Raw genomic sequence first — 26428 nt, forward strand, 5'->3', positions numbered from 1 at the left:
TTCGATATCGTCCCCTTCCGCAGTGGCTATCACGCATTGCTCGGCTGAACCACTTTCACCCTCTTTAACACGGTCCTGCACTACGCCTATCTAAAGCTCAAGATGCCCGGTCCACGTGGCGTCATTACAATTAATGGAAATATGGAACGCTCCCTCCGTACTGAGGAGCATACCGCAGCCATCGCGGCCGAAGTACAAAGCGGCCCTCTCAAGCTGCACACCTCATCGGCTATTAAGCCGCCGGGCTCTATTACACAAGGCCAGCCAATTCCGCATGCTAACAGCTCGGTCATTCCAGAGCTGGATTAGCAGTTTTGCCTCCATCGATCGCCATGTACATCCGTGAAATCCGTACCACGCGTGCATAATTATGCACTCAAAATACCTTGGGCATCAGCGGAGGCACAATACGGGCAAGCCTATAGTACGGTTCGACCCTATATGACCTTCCCCTTTCTTTAATTATTTTTTCTCTCTTACCACAGGTGAATCAAAACCTACTCATCCTACGGACTCACAAGGACTCTCTCCGAGCCCGGTTTTGTACAAATAGTCGAAGACCATTCCTCTCAAGGAATCTTTCTTGCTCAGGGCAAAGCGGCGTAGACGTGTGGCAGGAAGGTGCAAAGGATTTTCTAGACCACAACTTCACTCAAGAACCTGTATAGAGCTTTTCCCCTTAGCCTTAGACCCCCGGCATGTAAAATGGCCGCGGTGATTATGGTACCCTCTGTAAGATTACGTTTTGACGTATCAATCAGATTCTAGTGAATCAAATTCTTATTCGGTGTCGTCTTTACTTATAGACTTTCTTCTGTCTCTTTAGTTGCTTTACGCACACACCTCGGCGCAAATTGCCAGGGGCTCTATATGGCAACACAGGTGTTGCCAAACAAAAGTCTGAACAACTTTATAGAACAATTCGGTGTCCTGAGCTCGGCACTATATTCATCGGCTCCGAATCATGTCTTTGGTGAATAATTGGGTTGCCCGGCTCCTGTGTTTGCTACCTTACGTTCCGTCTGATCGGCTAGGGTAGTAAAGGGAGAACTATTGCGATTGTGTTTCTGGTTCGTCTGGTTAAGCACCTCAGTAGAGAAAGCCGAAAACTGACTGTCCTGATGTGGCGAGAGCTGGTCAGCTACTCAGCGACTTATTAAAATATTTAGCGATTTTTTCCGTATTTCACGAAGGACTGTTTTCCGGTCACATATGTAACGCATACGCATTGGTATAGCCGCGTACATACCAGGGGCTACTTTGTAGACCCCTCGTGAAACTCCTATGGCTAAGTGAGAGCAATAAAACCGCATAGTCTGATTGCCTGGTTCACCGCACCGACACCTCCTTCATGGACAAGACGTTGGGTTAAGTGAGTCATGTGCAATTCCAAACACCCCAGTAGTATCTACGTGGGGGTTGAAGCCGACGACTGGGGACTCTCAGATATAAAAACGGCCGCACAGGAGGATAAAACTCTTCATAAAGGCATGAATATATTACAAAAGCCTTAGTTCATAATACAAACTCCCGGATAGTTCAGACTCGTTCACTCGAACACTACATCCTTAGAGCATTGGCCTTATACAAGGTGGGCACCTTTTAGTACGTCCTCAAAATAGCGCTCCGGTGTGCGGTGGTCCTTGCTTTCGGGCAGACCCTGAACTGCCACCTTTTCGGCCTTCATCTTCGCCCAGTGCATCTTGACATGGGCGAAGGCCATTCGCTCTCCTTCTATGCAGGACCACCTCTTGACGGCGTCAATTCGGGGCAGCGCATCAACGAGACACCGCACAAGGCCGAAGTAGCTACCTGGAATGGCTTCGGTCGGCCACAACCGGACTATGACGTCCTCCATGGCCGCGTTGGACATCTTATGCAGCTCCGCCCATTGTGCCATCTGGTCATTTAGCAGTGTGGGACGCTCCTGCCCCTCAAACTGCGACCGGAAGAGCTTCTCCGTCGCGTACCCCACCTAGCCCCGGAAAAATTGGGCGGCGTCCGCAGCACTCTTTGGCAGACCCGCATATGCGTCTGTAGAACTCCACAATCGATTAAGCAAGGCATACCTCCGCCCAAATTTAGCCTGTAAAAGAAAGGGCTTCCCAGCCGCTATTTGTCCGGCTTGACGGATTTCCTCGCGCGCTGCGCGGGATTCGGACCGTGCCTCCTTGGCATCTTGAAGGGCCTTGGCGAGTTTGGCCCCCTTTGCCTTATTCTCCTCTTCTAAGGACTCTCACTTGCGGGTGGTGTCCTTGAGCTTCTGCTCCACCTCGGTCACTCGTTCCTCAAAACGGCGCCGAGCGGCCTGTTCAGTCGTTAAGTCCGCAACCGCTTTATCAGCGGCCGCCTTGCTTACCCCTGAGGGTTTCAACCGCGGCGGCGCCATCTGTACAAACACACACATTGCAGCTCTTGAACTTCCACAGAACACGGACATAAACAGGCATAAAGTAAGATGTATCTTATACCTTACGCCTGGTCGAGCTGCGTGTTAACAAGGACTAGGTCCTCATCCGCTCATTCCAGTTTCCGTTTGAGTTCGGAAACCTCCGCTGTCTGCGCAGTCGCCGCTAACAGAGAAGCCTGTTTTAATCCATATAAAATAGTATGTTACCACCTGACAACTGATTATTGATCCTCTCCTCGCTTTTCTTTCAAAGAACCGAACAGAGTCTCAGGGGCTACTATCCATATACAGGCATATTTCTCATAAAAATGATCAAAAACATTACATTGCGTACCTCGAAGCCTGCTAGCAGGCTGGAGAAGGCTTCGTTCAGCCCGCTCTTGGCGGACTGAATCTTCTCAGCCACTGTACCCATCAGGATGTTGTGCTCATCCAGGACGGATGCACTTTGCAGTGCGTCGCCGGGGTATTCGGCGCCTCTAGATTAGCAGAGGTCGCCGCTGCCCCTTCTTCTGCAGCGGGTCGCTCACTAGACTCCGGAGCCATGTGGGTCTCCGGAGTAGTATGCGGCTGGGGGTCGGATTGACCGGGGCCCCCGTCGCCGGTCTCTGTGAGGGCCGTACCCCCTAGTCCTTCGGCAGCCGAGGTATTGCCCTCCGGTTCCATTAAGTCGCCCCCCCCCCCGCGCGTCTCTTTAAGGCCCGAGGAGGGCCTATGAGAAGACACTTTAGTGTCATCCGCCCTAGGCGGCGGGGAAGCTAGTGGAGGTGACTCGCTCTCCATCATCTCTGGCGATAGATCCCCCGAGGATGAGGATAGCTGGGGGAGATTGTGGGCTGGACTAAAGACAAACCTTAGAGTTATCATCACAGTTCATAGAGATTGGATGTATGTGAAAAATCCCGGACTACTTACGAGTCGGCTTGGGGCTTGACCCGGCGACAGTGCTTCGGGATGGCTTCGGCGTCTGACTCCGAGTCATCGGGGAGGGTATTTTTGTCCCTCTTGGATGCTTCGGCCTCCAAGTCTTCAGAGTCCGCCCTCTTCTTGCCCTTGCGAAGAGGATCTTCTTATTCCTCCTCCTCCTTGTCGTCATCGTCGCCCTCGTGAGAGGGCTGGGCATCAGCTTCTTCGGACACTGCGTGCGAAGTGCCCTCCTCTTTCTTCTTCTTCTTCTTCTTGTCCTTCTTTACCGGCGCCTGGTATGGCGCCGGGACCAGCATCCTCATTAGTAGAGGATTGGCTGGGTCCTCGGGAAGCGGAGCCGAACTCCGGATCTGCTCTGCCTTCTTGATACAGACCTGCTTGGGGATGGACTAGTCAATACTTCTCCTTTGGATTGACGAACCAGAGTGTGTTCGGAGGTTCTAGAAGTTACCTCGGAGGCCGGATGGTTGCAGTCGAGGCTGGTGTCATCCGATGACTTTGGCCATGATTTCTGCTTCTTAAAAAGCAGCTTCCAGATCCCCTTATGTGTTGTGCCGTAGAACCGTTGTTGGGACCGCAGTCCTTCCGGATTGAACTCCCACATCTTGAGGGACCGTCGCTTGCAGGGAAGCGCTTGGCGGATCAGCATCACTTGGATCACGCAACGAGGGCAATGTCCTTCGCTATCATGCTTTGGACGTGTTTCTGCAGCAGTAGCACCTCAGGGACCGACCCCCAGTCCAGACCCTTGTCGGTCCAGGATGTGAGCCTCAGCGAGGGTCCGAATATGAAGGCTGGAGCGGCTGCTCACTTAGAGCCGCGGGGTTCTATGATATAGTACCATTCATGTTGCCATATCTTGACGGTATCCACAAATACTCCCTTTGGCCAATTGACTTTGGGGAGCTTGCTCACCATGGCGCCACCGCAGTCCGCGTGTTGCCCATCGACCACCTTCTGCTTCATGTTGAAAATCTTGAGCCATAAGACGAAGTGTGGAGGGACGCAGAGGAAGGCTTCACACACGATGATGAACACCGAGATGTGGAGGAACGAATTTGGGGCCAGATCGTGAAAATCCAGCCCGTAGTAGAACATGAGACCCCTCACAAAGGGGTGAATGTCGAATCCGAGTCCGCGGAGGAAGTGGGGGTTGAACACCACCCTCTCGCCGGGCCCCGGAGTAGGGATGACCTGCGCCGGATCAGGAAGCCTATGCTTGATTTCCGCAGTTAGATACCGCGCCTCCCGCAGCTCCTTGATGTTCTCCTCCGTTACGAAGGAGGCCATCCACTTGCCTTGAGAGCCGGCCATGGTCGGAAGAGTTGCGGAGGGGAGAAAAGCTTGGAACTTGGGCGCTGGACCTCGAGGATGGGGAGGCAGAGAGAGAATGAGGCATGGGATGGAAGAGTTGGATTCTATCCACTTATATGGACTGCGAATATCAAGCGTCCCACTCCCTCGAGCCTTAAAACTCGCCTGTTCCCAAGGGGTTGTGCGAACAACACGGTTAGATTACCAAAACTCGTATTGATGAGAATCCCGCAATAAGGGGACACTATCTCTGCTTTGACAAGACGTGTCAATGGGAGTTGTGCATTGAAACGCGAGGTGGGAGGCCCGAAAACGGTTCGAAATGATAGCAGTGCTAAGCGTGATGTTTCGTCGGAAAAAGATGTCAATGGATATATCTTATTTTAAGTATTATGCCTTTATGGTTGGAGGGTTAACCTGTTATACAGAGCCGGATATAGATCTCTTATTCAGAAGATTACTCTGGAGTATCCGGAGGAGGAACCCGCCTTGCGATGCCGAAAACAACTTGCGTGCCGAACTCATCATCATCGAAAGACTGGTTCAGGGGCTACTGAGGGAGTCCTGGATTAGGGGGTCCTTGGGCGTCCAGGCTATGTGACATGGGCTGGACTCATGGGCCGTGAACATACAAGAGGAAGGCTTTCCCCCGTGTCCGGATGAGACTGTCCTTGGCATGGAAGGCAAGCTTGGCGTTCGGATATGTAGATTCCTTTCTCTATAAACCGATTCTGTACAACCCTAGCCCCCTCCGATGTCTATATAAACTGGAGGGTTTTAGTCCGTAGAGGTGATCATAATCATACAGGCTAGGCATCTAGGGTTTAGCCATTACGATCTTGAGGTAGATCAACTCTTGTAACCCCTATACTCATCAAATTCAATCAAGCAGGAAGTAGGGTATTACCTCCGTTAAGAGGGCCCGAACCTGGGTAAACATTGTGTCCCCTGCCTCCTGTTACCATCGACCCTCAGATGCACAGTTCGGGATCCCCTACCTGAGATCCGCCGGTTTTGACACCGACACCCACGTCCCCCCCCCCCTGACGGCCCCTCTATCCATGCCTCTCTCGAATACGTAATACACACACATACCTCTCTAGGCCCTGCCAAATACATCAACTACACATTCACACATGTTACATCATGTACCCCCATTGATCTAAAAGCCCTCTCTTCACGTTTATTTCGCATACAACATTCCTTTTGAATAAAGTGTGGCCAAAAAATTATTTTAGAATTTCTACATATATACAACATTACAATGTTATATGGAGGAGTATGAATGTTAATTTACATTGCATGGTGCCCACAATGATATTTATTCCGTAATGTGAATTTTTATATTTTTATACTATATATAAAGTTAGTCATAATAAAGAGAAACGAAGACCATCTCTCTCCATCACATACACCCCCTCTACGCCCCTTTCACGTACGCACACAAATTATCTCCAGGTCCTCTAAATGTATGCCCCCAGCACATTCACGCGTGTTTCATCTTTCTCTCACGATATATACAGTGACGATCATTGTATTTGAAGTGAAAGCACGATACGTACATTGGACTCCAGAATCCACTCAATACGGTCACCATTTACATTTTGTGGTTATTATACAGTCACAGGCTCACCATACAGCTCTGTATTTGCTCAAGACACGACTAGTTGACCAGTTAAACGCTCCACGTGGCACCTCTAGTGTTGCATCACATTATCTCACTACCATTGGGCCCACCTGTCAGCGTGTATCTACTCTACACTCTTATAAAAAACAGAGTTGGTGATGATGGTGCGCCTGCCATCCTGCAATATAGGCCATCGGATTTATATCTGACGGATAGGAAGGAAACGGTGGCAATTTTGCAAAAAGGTACCCACACACCTCTCCACATTTTCAAATGAGGCCTTCCCTCGTTCATCCTTTTCTCTCACAAGATAAACTACTCATACATATGCATCATGATGTTACGTGCAACGCATGGGCATCTTGCTAGTAAGAATGAAAACAAACTATAAAAAAATATTGGACGGTGGTTCGAAGTCATGAACGCGGGCACAACGGACAAGGTGGCCTTGTATTAGTATGCTGGGCCGTCTGTTTTAACACACAGGAGTTGGTGTGGTGATTATACACACACGCACCATGCACACGAACTGCATGCATGCAACACTCACACGAACACATGCAGCCACGCACGCACGCAACACTCACACGTACACATGCAGCCACGCACGCATGCAACACTCACACGCACACACGCACGCATGTATGCACACACCACACAACCAACACACACTCTCATGCTCAAGTGCTCAGCCTACACATGCATGCGCACACATTAGGCCCTGACAGACACATACACAACCAGGTGGTTCCCGCGCATGGGTTGGAGTCTTGTCGCGCATGCGTAAATTTGTGTTTATCTGACCTTTTTTCTATGTGAACTGATAGGTGGGACCCACAAGGAACATGGTCAATTTAACTAGTCAACATAGTGCCACGCAGACTATTTGGCCGGTCAACAGAGTGCAATCCGATGCTGAACGGTGAACAAGTGACCATATAATCACCGCAAAACGTATATAATGAGCGTACTCTGAAGTCCGGTGACTGTATTACGCTTTTCTCTTTGTAGGCCCTCCAAAACTACATCTCTACACGTTCTCGCATGTTACATCTACAACTATGCAGTACATCACTACTACTACACTCTAACACAATAAATCATATGTGTTTTTAGTTTTACTAGATCTCATATTGTTACTTAATTATTCAGTTTGCATACATTAAAATTGCCTTTGAAATGTATGGCCAGTATCATTTACCGCGCGGGAAAAATCCCGTCCTTTCCTGTTTAATCGGGTTTGTATCGATGGATCGTGCGAAACAGCAAAACTATACTAGTACTACAGTACAAGTAACAGTTCACTGGGCCGCCGTGTAGTGTACTCCTCCGTCGTAAGAGTGGAGCGCTTGCTTTCATAAATGTTCTAGTCCCTTTCGCTGACATGTGTGACATCAAGCTACCTGGTCCACGTGCCATACCGAAATACAGTGCAGAGCAACAGGGGTGAAGCACCCCAGTCATGGCGCCGGCGTAGTAATGAGCAATGAGGCATCAAGTCACAAAGCTGCACCTTTCCCATAGTTAAGTTGGAGGGATGAAGTAATGATTCTAAAAAGAAGAAGTTGGAGGGACAAAGCAACCATCATTTCACTTATTGCTGAATCCGCTTCTCCCTCATCTTCTTCAAGTTAACCATGTGTTGCTTCTGCCGTTGTTCTGCCTCATGTGGGATGCGGATCGGCTTGGTAAAGCACTGACACGTGGGACCGCATGTTAGCAAACCGCCAGGCCAACATCCTCTAAAAATAAGAAAGCTCCCCCGCCATCTGCGCGGCAAAATCACCTCCTTTTTACTAATCTTGATACTATAATTTTGAGAACAATATAATTGAGATTTGTATAGATAGCACACAGGAGCAAAACCAAGTGGTACGGTTAAGGGCATCCACATATGTAGCCAAATGTGAAAATAGCTTTTGGCATCGATGTGGAACCATTGTGGACGGTGCTGCCAAAGCCAAAAAGATGGACCGAAGCTCCCTAATTTATTGATTGCAGGAATAGAAAAATGCAACGTCTCTCTTCTTTCTCCCGTGCTTGGACGCATGTACAGTATAGAGCACAGAGTCTACACCCCTGTCCCTTCGATCACAAGTCACAAAGCAGTGAGGCGTCAAATCACAAAGCACGGATGAAGCAACCATCATTTCACTCTTCGCTGACTCTGCTTCTCCATCGTCTTCTTCGAGACACCACCTCACCGCACTAAGCTGGACGGACGACGGTATTGTGTAGTACTAGTACATTTACGTGTCCTTTGGTTCAACGGACTTCCTGTATGCAAATAAGGCGGTTGTCTCGGCTTGCAGGCGGCACTTGCGAACGACTTACCGTGGTCTCCCTCAATGGTGCTCTCCGTCGAATGCACTTCGCCAAACCACAACATTCGAGATATCGTTGATGCACCGCAATGGAGAAGGAAGTCAAATAGTTACGACCTCCATTTTTTGTACACAAGGCCAGTATATCAATTTGCAGAAGGCCACTAACACTAATCGAGGCAAAATTGATGGGGTTTGCCCCCTTACTAGCAACCAAGGACCTTAATATACCCTTGCATGCATGCAAAAGTGAGAAGGTTGGTTTGCATGGCGCTGCATTAATCAAGCGATGAGGAGTGAGATGGTTAGGCCTTTCGGCGTTGGAGAAAAAATACGCATTAATTGACACGTCAAATGAGGATTTGTATCGATCAATCCCGTGAAGGAAAATCCCACCTTTGTTTTTTAATACAAGTAGTACTCCTATGTACATACTTGTATCCTGTTTGGGTCTAGGCCTTCCATTGCCATACTTCGCCACACATTTTTGCCAAGCTTGCCTAAAGTTTTCAAAATGAAAAGGAGGTACAATTGCACACGGCTGTCGCGGTCGCACCGCACCCTCACCAGCCGCTCCTGCACGCCGCAGCCGCACCGCACCCTCACACAGTCGCTCCTGAACGCCGCAAACCGAACCAAGGGAACGCACCCTCACTGACACGTGTTACCGCACGTGATCAAACCAAACTCAGCCACCCTACCTCTGACACATAATTTTTGTTCATACAGTATGTTTATCCAACCGCATGTTGGGGAAGATCCGTACGGCCCGTGCAGTGGTCTGTTGGGAAAGAAGAAGAGGTGAAGAAGAAGGGTTAGGAGATGTAGGATATTCATCCAACCGTCTGAAATGGTCGACTGACCCAAATGATGAAAGTCAGGCGAGTTGCATAAATATATGTTTTTACACAGCAAAACATCCCTAAAAACAACAACATAAAGAAAAACTATCACTGATCGTGGAACGAGACGACCTTGTCGTCTTTGGCTGCCGGCGCGAACCACCCGTAGCCGCCGACGTGTGTCTCCGCACCGTGTTTGTCCTCGGCCTCCAGCTAATCGAGCATGCGGAGCGTGTGGGCGCTCTGCACGGACGAGAGCACCGCCCGGTTCAAGTCTAGGACGTCCGGTTCCGCTTGCAGGAGAGCCTCGATGGTAGCAGCATCCGCGTGCTCCGCGTCGAGTTGAGCCTCTGCTGCCCGGTTCAAGTCCAGGACGTTTGGTTCTGCCTGCAGGAGGGCCTTGATGGCAGCGGCATCCATGCGCTCCGTGTTGAGTTGAGCCTCCGCCACCCGGTTCATCCAGGACGTCCGGTTCCGCCTGTAGGAGGGCCTCGATGGCAGCGGCATCCGCGCGCTCCGCGTCAAGTTGAGCCTTCGCCGCCCGGTTAACATCCACGACATCCGGTTCCGCCTGCGGGAGAGCCTCGATAGTAGTGGCATGCGCGTGCTCTGCGTCGAGTTGAGCCTCCGCCTCCCGGTCCTCCTTTAGTGTCACCAGGTTGAACCGTTGGTCCGCCTGCACCATGGGGGACCCGGACGCCGGCACGAAGTAGACATCCGTCGTCTCATACGCATCGGGGGCCTTCTGTGCCACGACCTCGCCATGAACACTGGATCGGCTTCCTCCTCCTCGGAGCTTGGCTCCAGAGAACTTGGGGATTGGCCCTCCGCAAAGCGAGCTTGGAAACGGAGGTCTGTGGCGTCGACCGCCGCCGCAATTTCTGCGCGGTGCTCCGGCGTCAGCATCTTGTAGTACGTGATCTTGCGGGGCACCATGGCTTTCCGGCGAAAAGGGGACGTGTGATGTGGGCTAGGGGATCCAAAGGTGGGGGAATGGGCTGGAGAGGAGGTGTGGTTTTGGGGCAGTGGCTGGCATATGCCGAGCATCGAAGGTTCTGGTGTGAATAGTGGTTCCGGTGACGACCTGTCAATCGGTTTTGACTGTAGATCGCTCTTGTCGCGTTCGCGTTGCACCCCGGCACGCTGGGCCCTCCACGTCGCTCACCGAATGGAACGCGCTTCATCTTGCATTTTCGCTTGCTTGTGGGACCGCAGTTGAGAGCAAACCGACGTCCCTCCCCCTCCCCCACACGCGTCATTTATACCACTACTCCCTCCGTTTTATGCGGAGTAAATAAAAACACAGGGAGTATACTACGGATGAGGATTCCCTGACGTGGTCGAACCCATTGAGTGACCGAAAGGGAGGGTAAGGCAGGAATACCTACGTTAGAGGATCCACTTCCATTTCCACTCCCTCCTTCCATCTATACAGGGCCTAATGCGTTTTACGAGCCTAACTTTGACCAAATGTTAGAGTAATAATATATGACATGCAACTTACACAAAGCATACGGTCAAATTCGTATGTGAAAGGAGCTTCCAATGATATATTTTTCACATTATACATCTCATGTACTATTAATCTTGTCAATAGTTAAAGGCGGTTTTGAAAAACGCATTAGAGCATGGTTAATAATGTAGCCAACTGTTGGCTATAAAGACATGCCACCGCACTTAGAGCCATCATAAAAAAAGTACTCCCTCCTTTCCGGTTTATAGGGCTTATCTCAAAATCTTAGTTTTTCCATTTTATAAGGCTCAATTTGTTTGTTCCCCATCACAAGTTCAGATTCCAAGGTGCATTAAATAATTGCATGCAAGTATTAAGAGAAAATTCACCAATGCATGTACTTTATGCATGCATGCATTGCAATTAATACATTGATAAACATAGTTTTTTGAGGAAAACAAGAACATTAATTGGGTGCTTTTGCAAATCACAAAAAGTATTCCACCACTCACCATCTACCTTGGTTGGTGAGATTTTTGAATTGAGCCCTATAAACCGGAAAGGAGGGAGTACTCATATAAGTAATAGGTTGGCTCTTAGAATGGCTATTAGGTTGGCTCTAAGCATTTAATATTTGCATGAGCAAGGTATATGATTGGAAGAGAGTTGCATGCATACTATTTTTTCTTGATCTATGTGTTATAGCCGGGATGTAGAATAAGAGCCCGCTTCACTCTCTCTCCTCTTTTCTCACTCCTCCAAGTAGGATTTTAATGACATGGCAAGTCTTATAGCCTACTGACTAGGCGTTATTAGACTTGCTCTTAGGCCCTATATAAATGGAAGGAGGGAGTACTATGAGCACTGCATACTCTACTACAGATGTTGTCAGTACTCCACTAGTACTATTGGACAGGGAGCTTAAATTTTTTTACTAATGGACTGGCTATATGTGGCAAAATCCTAGAAGGAAGAGCATGCGCGAGAACAAGCACATTCACGTGTTTGAAAAAAAATTGGAAACCATCTCTGTTTAAATACAAATCTAGGAGTACGTACGAATCTAACAATATTGATTGGGCGTTGTTGAATGTTGATACTTTTTTTGTAAGTTTGATCAAGTAGAGATACTTTGACTACACATAAAACTTAATGTAAACTAGAAAGGATCGGAGGGAGTATATTGTACGTTCAAAAGTGAAACAAACATTGAATACTCTTTATACTCCCTCCGTCCGAAAATACTTGTCGAAGAAATGCATAAAAATGAATGTATCTAGAACTAGAATACATCTAGATACATCCATTCCTCCGACGAGTATTTCCGGACGGAGGGAGTATATGATTTGTGGATGCTATGATCACCGGTTCAAAATTTTGAATCCGCCTTAGGTATCACACATGCACCCACTCGTTCTCTCTTGGTTTCATCTCGGGGTCCGAAGATCAATTGAAACAAGACTAGGGTGGGTACAATACGTTCGTTTCGCTTATGAACGTACAATATACTCCCTCTGATCCCCACAGACCCCCTCCCCCCCCCCCGTGGGTCATTTCTATCATAGAAACAGACCAAACCTTTATCTCCTTGCACAACACGCAATTGATCTCTCAACATCAATCGATCTCGTCAAGATGTGTCGGGGCATGAACCGAATGGGATGTCCAAACTAAGATGGGAAGAAACACGTAGTGGAGGCAAAGTGAAACTTTAAACGAACCATTTGTTTGTATGCATGTCGGACAAATTACAACATTGGAAATACAAGCATGGTCTAGGCCCACATGCGAATGATACTCGGCGGAATGTTCAAATGAGGCATGCGGGAGCATGGACTCGGCCGTAGGGCAGCATGATCGATGGAGAAGAGGGTTGGAGAGGAATGAGAAATAAGCAACGTCACATGATTATACTTGAACCGCTCAAATAAACAATAAGTTGTCTCGTTTTCCCTTCCGTCTTGGTCACGGAGTAAGATACTCCGTCCGTTTTTATTTACTCTGCATATTAGGTTTGACTGAAGTCAAACTTCATAAAATTTGACCAAATTTATAGAAAAAACATGAACATTTACAATAGCAAATCTATATGATGTGAAAGTATATTCAATAAGGAATCTAACGGTATTGATTTGTTATTGTATATGTTATTATTTCTGTCTATAAACTTTGTCAAAGTTTACAAAGTTTGACTTTGAGCAAAGCTAAAATGCGGAGTAAATAAAAACAGAGGGAGTACGCGGGGACTAGTATAGTTACTACTGTCGGAACCTGGTAAGTTGGACCCCTAAATGCGGGCACAGACCGGGCACACCTCAATTATTCCTTCAAACAGTCGGACACCTACATTAGCACACCATCCGACTACTTAATCAAGTGTTACACTTCACTAGTTGAAAAGGCAAAGGGTGGTACCGTACCCAAAACCACCACACTTGGGGCTAGGGTAACCACTTGGTACTGTATCGCATTTGAACAAGGGCACAAAAACCACCTGTTCTGCGCCTAATGTGCTAAGCGGAGCACTGACGCTCGAATTTGTCTGGGAAAACAGGGAAACTGACATGTGGGGCACACCTGTCGGGACGACGTGGCACAGACATAGTCCAATGGAGGAGCTGGCCCACGACCTCCTCGCCACAGGCAACCGTTCATATGGGTCGTGGGGGCCAGCAACATGGTGCAGCTACCGCACTGCCTTTGGACACGGCGACCGCGGTGAGCGACATGCTCATCGTGGCTGGACACGGTCGGCTTCAGTGTGCCGAGGGTGGGATTAGCGCTGTGGCACGACCAACAGATCAACACCTGGCTCATTGAGGATGCATGGGGTGCCGATGTGCGTGCGTGCCGCCACGCGTCCGTGGAGTGGTGTAGCACAGCCAACTGCATCCCCAGGACCTGAGACCATGCCGGGTCGTCTTGCTTTTTTAATAACATGTGGGGATCGCATGTGAGCAAAGGGCATCACCAACGTTGCCACGGCCGTAGCTGACTACCCTGGCACACCAAAAACCCTCGTCCCTCGCGCTGTCGCGCGGTGCGTTCCCAGTCAGCGCCAGCTGCCCGCATTCATGCCGTCCGTCCGTATGCCGTCGTTAAGAGGCTTGGTGCCCGAGGAACCAACTTCGGTGACTTAATGACGCACCCGGACGCTTGGCCTCACCAGAATGCGCTACTTAAAGCGGTAACGCCCAGCTAAACTCCACACCATAGCGCATCTTCCTACTACCTGGCACCACATCCGCCATGACTGCGAGTGCGAACGCTCTGCGGGAGAGCTTGTCTTCGGGGAAGAAGCTTGAGGTCGCCGCCCTCGCTCAATTCGCCGCTTGCGATGCAATAGTGGCATAGCCGGACGCGGACGCGACCGCACAAGCAGTGGCCACGTTGGCGGCCGACGACGGGAGCACCATCAGCCACGCGTCCTACTTGCCGTCGTCCAACATCCGGCACCGCTGAGGTCGGGGACTCCTCCGAGGATTAGTAGGGCATGGGAGGCGGCAGGGCATGGTGTGCCAACTGGCCGGTCCGTCTCCCGTGTTCTACTCTTCCTCGCCGGAGACCACACCTTCACCTCACGGGTCTTGAACCCCACCCTTGTACATGGAGATCGCGATGGAGGACGTCGGTCGCCGCCGTAGAATAGGTGTAGGGTCGGGTTTGTTTTATTTTTCTGTCCTATAAAAGTTCGAAATGTAATGAAAATCTGTTGTGTTTGCATTAATCTCGTCCGGTGTATATGAACTTTCACAATAATAGTAAGATATATTGTAGGAGTATATGGAATGATGATTCGTTTTTGTTTGTATAAACTTAGAAGGTTTGACCCGAGACAAAGCTAACATACGAAGTAAATAAACACATAGGGTCTACATACACAATTTATCTTAGGCACTCCAATAGTACATCCACTACACATTCACGCATTTCACATCTTTGTACATCTACGGGAACCTACGAAAGGGTTTACGTAAATTGCATCTCTCTCCTCCCCTGATATTCATGGTGGTGGGCCCCTCCCTCCCCCCAATCTACAATCAACAGCTCACATGTTTCACATTACGTTAATTACATAACTGGGATTACGTAGGTGTAGCATTACTCGTCCTAAAAAACCAACTAAGCCAACCTCCCAGCATATCGCGCAGGAAAAGACCCGGCCGCGCTGTTTTAGTCGGGATTACCGGATTACTAGAAGTAGTATTGATGGATCGCGCGAAGCACCACGTTTTTTAGGGGGCGAAGCACCAACTTTAAAAGGAAAAAAAGGCGGTACACACACAACACCCTTGTCGCGGTCGCATTGCACACCACACACGGCCGGTGCTGCACACGGCTCACGCAAACGGAACGTGCTTCAGTTTGCCTCTTCACTGACACGTGGGACTGCACTTGGAGAAACTGGCCATGCACCAAACTCCCCCCGCCCACCGCGCGAAATTCCCCCCAAATCCCAAATTCAGTCGCCCTTCAGCCAACTAGCCAATAATATTCCCCAAACCCATCTCCCCCCGGCCCCCTCCACTCCATTCGCTCTGCCAAAGCCGCCCTCCCCGCCGCGCCGATACGTCGGCGCGACGGTTCTTTGAGGGGACGCATGGCAATCCTCTCGCTCCCACAGTACGCTCTCATAGACTGTCGTCCTCTAGCCGCGCAGCCACCGCTGGCGACGTTCTTTTGGAGACGCACGACGGTCAGCACCGCCACCGCTGGTGACGTTCGTGTGGAGACGCACGGCGGTCAGCTTCTCCCACGGTACACACATTCCAGACTGAGGCCCCATGCATGTCGTTGTAGCGCTGAATGTTAGTTGATAGACGTTGTTAATCTCACTGTTTGCCAAAGTGGTTTACAATAAATATGCTCTGCTTGAGAAGCTTCCTTGCCTTGTTCTGCAATCAATCTGCTTAGCTGAGATGGCATGCCAAGCCCGATTAGTTTCTAAAATATCCTACCATATATTTATTGTGACGTAGATTGTCATGTTCTAGTAGCCAATCTGTTAGGTGAAATAGCTCTACACCATTTTATACTCGATCTTTATTGCTGAGATGGCCTTCGATAGTTTGAAGGGTGTGTGCTCGGCCTCATTGACTGCTGCAACAGCCTGCCATAATTTAGCACTCAAATTTGTTTGCTGAATTAGCTTTACATATATTTCGTTACATAGATCTGCTTGTCCAAATATCTTGCCATAGCTTTAGACATCGACCTAGGTATTTTTTCCTGGACTTCATAAAAAAGCATATATGTTTTTCCTGTAATATCTAGTAGAGGAACTAATTTGTATGCCTAACAGATGGACATGACTTGGATAACTTCTGCTCGAATATTCTCCGCTGCATATGTCGAGGGGGTTGAAAACTTCATGAACTTTATCAGAGCTGAGTACGGCCGAAATCAGATGTGCTCTTCCCGTGTAGCAGTTGTATGAATTCAGTTACAAGACCCCAGTCAACTATGCAAAATCATCTACACTTGTATGGGATGTCGGTCACATATACTGGGTGGGTTCATCATGGTGAAGCTGTGAACGTCAATGTTACTGACTATGTGGAAGCAGCAGATCACCATCTTGATGTGCCTGATGCTTAGGTGGAAGAGGAGGAGGAGGTTGTGGTGGCGGAGCTAGTGAGTTTGACCAACATTGAAACAATGCTACGAAATGCTCGTGCATTTCTTGAACTTTCACCTGTAGAAGAAAAATGGTGGGCCCGCATGTTGGAACAATGCAACGTGGCTGTCACCCTAGGAAATAAGCTATCAGTATTCTCAGCTATGGTCACCTTTCTTCAAGTGAAGACATCTAAGAGAATGACCAACAAATCATTCGATGCGATGTTGGTTGCTTTCCGCAAATCTTTCCCAGATGCGTCTGAGCTGCCACACACCTACAGTAAAAATGAAGAATTTCCTTCGTGCAGTTGGAATTGGATATGATATGATCCATGTATGTAAGAATAATTGTGTTCTGTTCCGGAAGGATTATGCCAACTTAAGTGAATGCCCAAAATGCAAATCATCAAGATGGAAAGATGGCGATGCTGTGAAGAGGATTCCTCATAATGTTCTTAGACATTTTCCAATTATACCAAGATTGCTGAGGTTGTTTCATGATGCTGAAACAAGAGAGGATGTACTGTGGCATTCTAGGAACCAGGAGTACAAAGATCAGAATGTAATGAGCCATCCATCTCATGGTAGTGACTGGAGAAGCTTCAATCAGAAACACAAAGTTTGTTGCTGACCCGAGAAACATTAGATTTGGCTTATCTTCAGATGGATTTAACCCATTTGGCCACCAGAGCGCCACATATAGCATGTGGCTAGTGCTTGTTATCCCTTACAACATGCCTCCATATGTCTGCACCAAAGAATCAAACTACATGATGGCCTTGCTCATCCCAGGTCCAAAAAGTCCTGGAAAGGATTTTGATTTATTCATGGAGCCTCTTGTGGAGGAACTTCAACAGCTATGGAGGGGTGTTCTCACTCGAGACCTATATAGCAGCCCACTAGCTGATTTCTTTCTACGTGTTGTTATAATTTGGTGCATCCATGATTATACGGCTTTGGGCACTATGTCAGAGCGAACGACACATGGTTACAATGCATGTGTTCGCTATGACAGGAATCCGCTTTCATACGCAATAATTAGCAAGATCCGTTACATTGGACACCGACGTTTCCTTGCCAAGGATAAGCCGCGTCCTACAAAATACTGAAGATATGTGTTCAATGCAAATCATGAAAACCGTGATGCGCCAAAGAGGCTCACTGCCGATGAGTTGCAAGTGGAATTAGAGAAGGTCAGGCATATTACACCAGGAAACCATCATGATAATGGTAGCGGGAAAAGGAAGCATGGCAGGGTGGAAGAGAGATTATTATTTACCCACAGGTTCACTTTGTGGGACTTGAAGTATTCGAAAGATTTGGATCTGCGGCATAATCTTGATGTGATGCACATCGAGAAAAATATATGTGACAACATTATCGGCACACTTCTTAATATTGAAGGCAAGACGAAAGATACCTTAAAATCTAGGATTGATTTGACACACCTGGGTATCAGACAAGATTTGCAGGTGCAAGATGAAGGTAAACCACGGGATATGGCACCAGCTGCGTACGTCTTGGACAAGGTAAAAATAATAGAATTCTGTGAGGTCCTGTCACGTGTGAGATTCCCACATGGATTTGCTTCCAACCTTGAAAGGAGAGTCAGTGCAGATGGAAACATGGTACAAGGGTTGAAAACTCATGACTACCACGTCCTACTTCAAAGGGTTTTACTTGTTATCCTTAGAGGATTGAGCCGCCCTGACTTATACAGAGCAGTTGCAGAGTTGGGACAATTCTTCAGGGAACTCTATAGTAGAAATATCAGGATAGATGCTTTGGAGCATCTTAGAGACAAGATACCAACTATCCTATGCGACCTTGAGAAGATATATCCTCCAGCCTTCTTTGATGTGATGGTGCATTTGGCTGTTCATCTACCCGATGAGGCACTACTTAGATGTCCAGTATAGTATGGCTGGATGTACCCTATTGAAAGGCGGCTAGGCACTTTCAAGGGCTATGTTAGGAACAGAGCTAGACCCGAGGGTTCCATTGCAAAGGCCTACATTTCTACATAAGGATTGACATTCTACTCAAATTACATTGAAACAGCTGATCAGTTTAGCAAAGAGGTGGGTGAAGACAATCCCGGGCTCAATGTTTTCAATTGTTCTGTTCGAGTTACAGGGAAGAGTCGACAAGACGACAAACCTAAAGATTTGGAAAAAATGGTTTGGTATGTGTTGAATAACTGTCTTGATATACTACCTTATATCAAGTAAGTGCTAAGTACTGCAGCTTATACATCGTAATCTACTAAACTTGCAGCACATTCTTATATATTTAGATGTTTGACGCGATCACTATGTTGTGCGGCATCTACAAAAAGGAGTTACTGCCGCAAAATCATAGAAACATTGACAAACTGGTTAGGGCAGGATTTGCGAAATGGTTCAAGAGCCATGTAAGCTTTTGAATTGCACTGTCTATTTTTTTTTAATATATTGAGTACATAAGATGATCAGCTTGTCTATTTTATAACCATAGGTTAAGAAGATGCGGGAGGACGGGCAGGCAGTTGATGATGCCCTTTACGCACTAGCAATGGGTCCTGATACTCGGTTAAGACATTATGAATCTTGTGTTGTTGGAGATGTGCGCTACAACACCTGTCGGATCTCGGGTTCCGGTAAAACCCTTAAGGTTCGAACTCTGGGGTGCGCGCGAAGTTCTTTCCCTCCTACCGATCCATGCCCTAGCTCGCTAAGATCTCACGGACGAACTCGACGAACTCACAACACAGAGAGACATGAGGTTTATACTGGTTCGGGCCACCGTTGTGGTGTAATACCCTACTCTAGTGTGTGGTGGTGGATTGCTTCTTGGGCTGATGATGAACAGTAGAAGGGGAAGAACAGCCTCCTGAGGTTGAGGTGTTCTTGTGCTCTGTGGACTGGTGGATGAGAACTTGGTCTTTCCTACTGTGGTGGCTACCTCTACTTATATAGGCCCTGGTCCTCTCCCCAAATATTGAGCGGGAAGGGAGCCAACAACGGCGGGCGAATTTGAAAGGGGATAGCTAGTACAAGCTATCCTGACAAAAGCAGTCTTCGCCTGCAAAATGTTCTGGGGGTGACGCCGTCTTGGGCTCCACGGTGACCTCCGTCTTGCCGTCCTTCTGGTCTTGGTCTCATTGCACCGATGTGGCAACCTTTGCCTGATGCCTCGGTACTCCTCGCCTGCGCTTGCCTCCTTAGCACCAAAGAGGAAACAAGGACGCAGCGCGCGCTGGCGCCCGCCTGGCGCCCGCCTGGTCTCGATCGTCATGGCTCACGTCACTCGAGCCTCGCGAGGTTTACTCGCCTTGATATCTCCGCTCCTCGTGTGCCTGCCTGGCTAGGCCGCTCCTGAGGAGGTCTTGCGTTGTCCGCCTCGTGAGGCTTGGCCCCTCGCGAAGGTCTTGATTGCCTTGTTGATGAAGACGGGCCGTACGGCCCGCTAGCTTAGCCACGTCGTGGGCCACAGGCAGGCAAGTCTAGGGACCCCCATTCCCAGAACGCCGACAGTAGCCCCCGGGCCCAATGCGCGCTCGGGCTTGGCTTCGAGGCGAAGCCAAGGGTCAAGTACGGAGTGCCGCGGGCCCCAAAAGCCGGCGGCCTCGGTTGATGCGTGGTGGTTGATTGGAAGTGGGCGTCTCCGCTTCCCCACGCTGCCTCGGCAACTGCTTGTCTTGACAAGTCCCTGCGACATGCAAGGAAAACCATCATTACCTGTGATCGTGGGAGGCGCCGGTTGGCCTCCTTCCGCTATAAATGGGGTGGGAGGGGCGGAGCCCCCATCGCCCATATCTTCCCGGTTCGCTTGCTTCTTTTCCTTTGCTCCACCGCTAGCACCGCCACTAATGGCGCCACGAAGGAAGTTCTCTGCCGCCTAGAAGGGGAAAGCCCCCCGCGAGGGGCCCGGCTCCCCAGCGCCCAAGCGCGGACGCGGCCATCCGCACAAGCACACCACGACCCCCGCCGTGGCCCACTGTCGTGGCGGCACAACACGCGGAGGTGGTCGCCCCAGCCATGGCGGTCCAGTTGACGAAGGGAGGCGTGCCATGGTGGCGCGGACTCCCCATCCGCGCTTTCACTCGGCGGAAGTGTCGTCGGAGTTCGTTGTCTGGTCGGAGAACCCGGCCGGCAACTGGCTCCAGCTTCCGCGCTTCTTCATCGACGAGTTGCCGACCTCTGGTCCATGCGGGCTCTGGTTGCAGGTGGATGGTTGCTGCAGCAAGGCCTCTTGGGTCGCAGTCGAGACTTCCGCCGCGGGCAACATAGCCCTGGCCCGCAGCTGGCAGACGTTCGCCCACGCGTGCGGCTTGGGCAGGCGGTGCACCCTCCACTTCAAGTATGATGGTGGGACGACCCTCTATGTGAGGGTGTTTGGGGAAGATGGTCGCCGCGCCGGGTGTTGCCCCGAGGCGAACGACAGCGAGGAGGTGCTCGGCCTTGGCGATGGCTGCGACGAGGATGAGGGCGAGCCCACCCTCGGCGGCGATCGTGTCTCGTCCAGCTACGGCGGCTCTTCCTCCGGCGACAGCTCCAGCAGCGGTGGATTCGACCAGCCGCCGCGCCCGCTTTGAAGGCGGCAACGGGTCGTCTCGTCACCGTGCCTCCGTGAAGCGCGAGGAGGGGTTTGGCTAGGCTCAGGATGTCGCTCTGGGCCTGCCTCCGTGGATCGCCGCAACGCCGCTTTTGCTTTGCTATTTTCCCTGCATAAAAAATGAAACCACTATGGGCCCAGAGGGGCGTGTATCAAACTGTGGTTCCTTGGTTATTGCGCTATGCGTGTTGTTCCCGTGCAGCATTGTTATTTTGCACAAAGATAACTTAACTTGGTGCATTCGGGACGCCTTCTTCCTTACGAGGTGTTTGTTTCCTCGTGTCCATCCTGACCTGTCTGCTAAGGAACTGCGAAAATTCGTTAGGTGGTGTGCTAGGAGATTTGCCGTTCACCCAAGCCTTGACCTGGTGCTTTGCATCGCGGTACCCGAGGGGGCACGGACTAGGAGAGATGCGCCAGTTTTTGGGCTCGAACGAGGGTGGCTCGCGAGAAGGCAGAGAGGAGAAAAATGCTCACGAGGGCATCTGCCAAGCCCCCTCACGAGGTATGTGTGAGAGAGAGAGAACACGAGCGAACCAGAGCCGGAAAACGCAGTAAGAGGCGAGGGAATCGAATCAGCAAGGAACACCAAAGGAAAATTTCGATTAAGGAAGAACGAGCCAACTACGAAAAGCAAATGAAAAGCCGCGTCCAGCACCTAGTCTAGTCTTCAAGTCTTCTCACCAGCGCGGAGCTAAGTGCTGCCACTATGCATGGGAGGAAGCCGCAGGGCCTGAGGCCGGCGCTCCTGAGACTCCGGGGCGTGTACAGCCCCACTCATTATTACGTGAGAGTGTCACGGGCGGCGATTCTTCACAGGCTCCGGGCCTTCTTCACAGGCGATGGGCCTATGTTCACAGGCTCTGGGCCTTGCTTAATGGGTAGAACTTCTGGAGGTGTTGGATGCCCCATCGTCACCACTGGCCGCAGGAGCAGATGGCGCGGCACCTGCCATGGGGGCGAAGTGCGGCGGCGCGGGGCGTAGGCTGGTGGAGAGAAGCTACGGCGCACTCCTACGTGGCACGCCAAATGTCGGATCTCGGGTTCCGGCAAAACCCTTAAGGTTCGAACCCTGGGGTGCGCGCGAAGTTCTTTCCCTCCTACCGATCCACGCCCTAGCTCGCTAAGATCTCACGGACGAACTCGATGAACTCACAACACAGAGAGACACGAGGTTTATACTGGTTCGGGCCACCGTTGTGCTGTAATACCCTACTCCAGTGTGTGGTGGTGGATTGCCTCTTGGGCTGATGATGAACAGTACAAGGGGAAGAACAGCCTCCTGAGGTTGAGGTGTTGTTGTGCTCTGTGGACTGGTGGATGAGAACTTGGTCTTTCCTACTATGGTGGCTAGCTCTTCTTATATAGGCCCTGGTCCTCTCCCCAAATATTGAGCGGGAAGGGAGCTAACAACGGCGGGCGAATTTGAAAGGGGATAGCTAGTACAAGCTATCCTGACAAAAGCGGTCTTCGCCTGCAAAATGTTCTAGTGGTGACGCCGTCTTGGGCTCCACGGTGACCTCCGTCTTGCCGTCCTTCTGGCCTTGGTCTCGTTGCACCGATGTGGCAACCTTTGCCTGATGCCTCGGTACTCCTCGCATGCGCTTGCCTCCTTAGCACCAAAGAGGAAACAAGGACGCTGCGCGCGCTGGCGCCCGCCTAGCGCCAGCCTGGTCTCGATCGTCATGGCTCACGTCACTCGAGCCTCGCAAGGTTTGCCCCGCCTTGATATCTCCGCTCCTCGTGAGCCTGCCTGGCTAGGCCGCTCCTGAGGAGGTCTTGCGTCGTCCGCCTCACGAGGCTTGGCCCCTCGCGAAGGTCTTGATTGCCTTGTTGATGAAGACGGACCGTACGCCCCGCTAGCTTAGCCACGCCGTGGGCCGCAGGCAGGCAAGTCTGGGGACCCCCGTTCCCAGAACGCCGACAACACCCTTGCACGCGACGAAGGCAGGAAGACACAAAACAGTGCCATCATGAGCACAAATACGTACGGCAGAGAGACAACTGAAATGTATGCTAACATAACAAACATTGTTCAGTTGCAGTATATCTCCAGTTTCGGGGTTCATCGGTGTGTGGTTCTGTTGTGTTGTCATTGGTATAACCTGTTTTCCAGGATCACAAAACCCATAGCTAATGATTATTTCAAATCCATCAATGTCAAGGCGGCGTACCAGACCAACGAGCCTTTTATTTTAGCAAATCAAGAAGCACAGATATTTTTCTAGGAAGACACATTTGCACGTAACGATGACTGGAGAGTATTGCAAAGGTTTGAGCAGAGGAATTCGTTTAATGAAGTTGCACAACAAGATGATGCTTACACTGCTCCTGATGTACAAGATTCCACAGATGTTCCTAATATCTTTGAGAACCATCACGTCAATGACGCTGGCAAAAAGATTGCTTGTCGGGCTGTGGACATAGAAGAGTTGATCAAGAAGAAGCCAATGTTCGAGGACATTGAGGATGATGAAGAAGATGACACTATGGGGAATTACGATTCAGACTAATACACATGGCGAAGATGTTGATGCTGCTGCTGCGGATGATGGTTAGATTTCTTTTCTCGTATTTGCCTGTCAGAAGACGTTTTTTATCTACTATGTGAAATTGTATTTGCTATGACAACTGAAACCTGATGAACTTGTTGCTTAGTAATTTGTAATGAGAACATCACTTATTATGTATGTTGATTTGTGTTTGGTGATTGTATGACGGCTAAAACATGATGACATTGTTGTTTAGTTGTCCTCATATTTGGCTGTGAAAGTTGAATTTGATGACATAGTTTGCTGTTGGACTGCAATTTGCTCGACGTCTTCGAATGGGAACAAATCTGACCCGACAGGGCCTCTGCTAATTTATTTATTTATTAGCAAAAGGGCCTCTACTATTTATTTATTTATGAGCAAAAAGGGATACCCCCCATTTCCGTTAATAGAAATCATTAGATGTTCATAACACTACGCCCAGCCTGCTAAACAGGTTTCCTTCATTACTAGTTTCAGCAAAGTGCTCATGTCATAGCCACTGAATACATCACGAGTGCTACATACACTGCAAATAAAGAGACAATCATCCTACAGAGCACATCGATTTTTCCCATTATCTTCACAAGCTCTTTCATCTCCTCATTGCTGTCAAGGCCGTTCAACAACTGTTGCTTGGCCATGATCAGAGGAACTGCATCTTTAACCTTATGCTCTGCATCTTCCTCTTCTGCCGTTCCTTCAGTTACTTGTTCAACACCCCAACCTGCTGGTATTGGGATTCTTCGGCTAACCAAATAATCAGCGTAGTTGCATTCCCCCACATCAGTAACTTCCCAGAAATACAAATCAAACGAATCTTCCATTTTCTGCACGAATCAAATTGGAAGTTCATCAACCAAACTATTAAAAAAATCAGGAACTGAAAGCAGGAGACACTTAAACATATTATTACCCCATGATTCGGGCATTTGTAGAAGACTCGACCAGGGTTGAGGATTGTGGTTGAGACGCGACAGATGACTCTGCGTGATTTGCAGCAGTGGCACCACACCAACGGCAGCGGGTTGCAATGAGCAACCTGCTGCGGCGCGTGTGCCGGCGGGGGTGTGATGAGACCCACAGGTGATGGTACGGGTGGCGACTTGGCGCATATCTGGTTGTTGCCTGCTGAAGAGGAGGTGGATGAGCAGCCAGCGGACATGGTTGTTGCGGCCAGAGCTACTGATGCGAGGCAGAGTAAGTAGAGAAGAGGAGAAGCGAACGTTGGATATGCCAGTTTCATTAATTGCAGAGTAGCATAGCACCATATATAAGCATAGTCTAGGTTTGGATTCAAACCAGCTACAGGAGCACATCTCCCTTTTTTCTAAAACTTAGCAACATCTGTTTACTAGTACACTAGCTTGTTCTGTACGCCTTCTCAAGTCTTTGATTTTCTTTGTTTTTTTGCGAGGAAGGAAGGAGGACAAAACCGAGAGTTCCTGGGACTCGAACCCAAGACCTCTCGGTTGAAAACCAAGGGTACTAGTCACTTATGTGGCGAATGTTCCCTCGGAGGAGGACGGCAGACAAACGCATTTTCCTCGCATTTTTAGTTGTGATGCAAGATCGAACGGTCGCAGTTTCGGGAATGTTATCACGCGAACGAGCCCAGTTTTTCTTTTCTTCCTATATATAAAGAAGTATGCTACTTGGTGTCGGCTTAGTCAACAAACGATTGTGCCAACCTTGACCGTTGGATTGACATTCAATATCTATCATGTTTCTTTCGTCTCTTCTTCCTCCAGTCGCCAAAGCCAAACCAGCGCCGGCGGGACCGCCTGCTCCCGCCTCCCACGGCTGGTTGGGCTGCCACATATGCATCATGGCCTCATCACACCCTAAAACTCTGCGCATCTTCCCCGGCTCTTGTTCGTTCCCGTCCGAGGCCTCACCATCGTCCTCCGCCTTGGTCTGCTCGCCGTGGCGCCGCCCTCCGGTGTTATCAACATGGTCAAGAACCGAGAGGAATAAGGAGATTACTGTACATGGTGAGGATGACAGTAGGGACCCAGCAGCGCGCGCAGTATTTTTTTTGGAACGGAGAAGGGTATCAACTGGGTTGTGTGGGAGCTTTGTCCCATCTAGCCCAGGCTTTTATTTCATATGTTTAGCACATGACCATCCAGTTTGTTTTTTTCCTTTCTGAAAATGGCTAGCCCAGCTATTTTTTTGGAAGAATAACCAACGTAGGCCTACTTGCTTTTCTACGCCCTGCTGGGCCGAAAATCTTTCAAGACAAGGAGGGATGCATTCGGGCTTGCCCAGAAAATGGGCTATAAGTAAACTGGGCTGTAAAATGAAAAAATACAGCAAACATGCAATTAGTTCCAGAATACTTTTTTCTTTCGGATTTTGATATTTTAAATTTCATTGTTTTTGTGCGGGTAAAATTTCATTGGATTTAGGTATGTTTAGTTTTTAAATTAATTTGAATCTGGCTAGAAATTTTGGGTTGTATGCTGTTTGGGACAGATTTGGAGGCTGACTTGTGGGTCTACTAGGTTGACGTTTAAGAAAGGCTTTGTCAACTTAGTCCACAAAGGATTATAGCAGCAGTGACCGTTGGATGTTAATCCAACGGCCGTGCTGCTTCTTCAATATTTGATCTTCTTGCTCCAGCCGCCCAAACCAGCGCCAGTGGGACTGCTTGCTCCCGCCTCCCGTGGCCGGCTGTGCTGCCACACAGGCCACACCGCCCCACCCTACTCCATCGCTGGCCAGGCCATTCCTCTACTCACCCACACCTCCTATTATTTTCCGGCGATGGCAGCCAAACCAG

This window comes from Triticum aestivum, chromosome 7D (assembly GCF_018294505.1).
Source record: "Triticum aestivum cultivar Chinese Spring chromosome 7D, IWGSC CS RefSeq v2.1, whole genome shotgun sequence".
Taxonomy (NCBI): Eukaryota; Viridiplantae; Streptophyta; class Magnoliopsida; order Poales; family Poaceae; genus Triticum; species Triticum aestivum.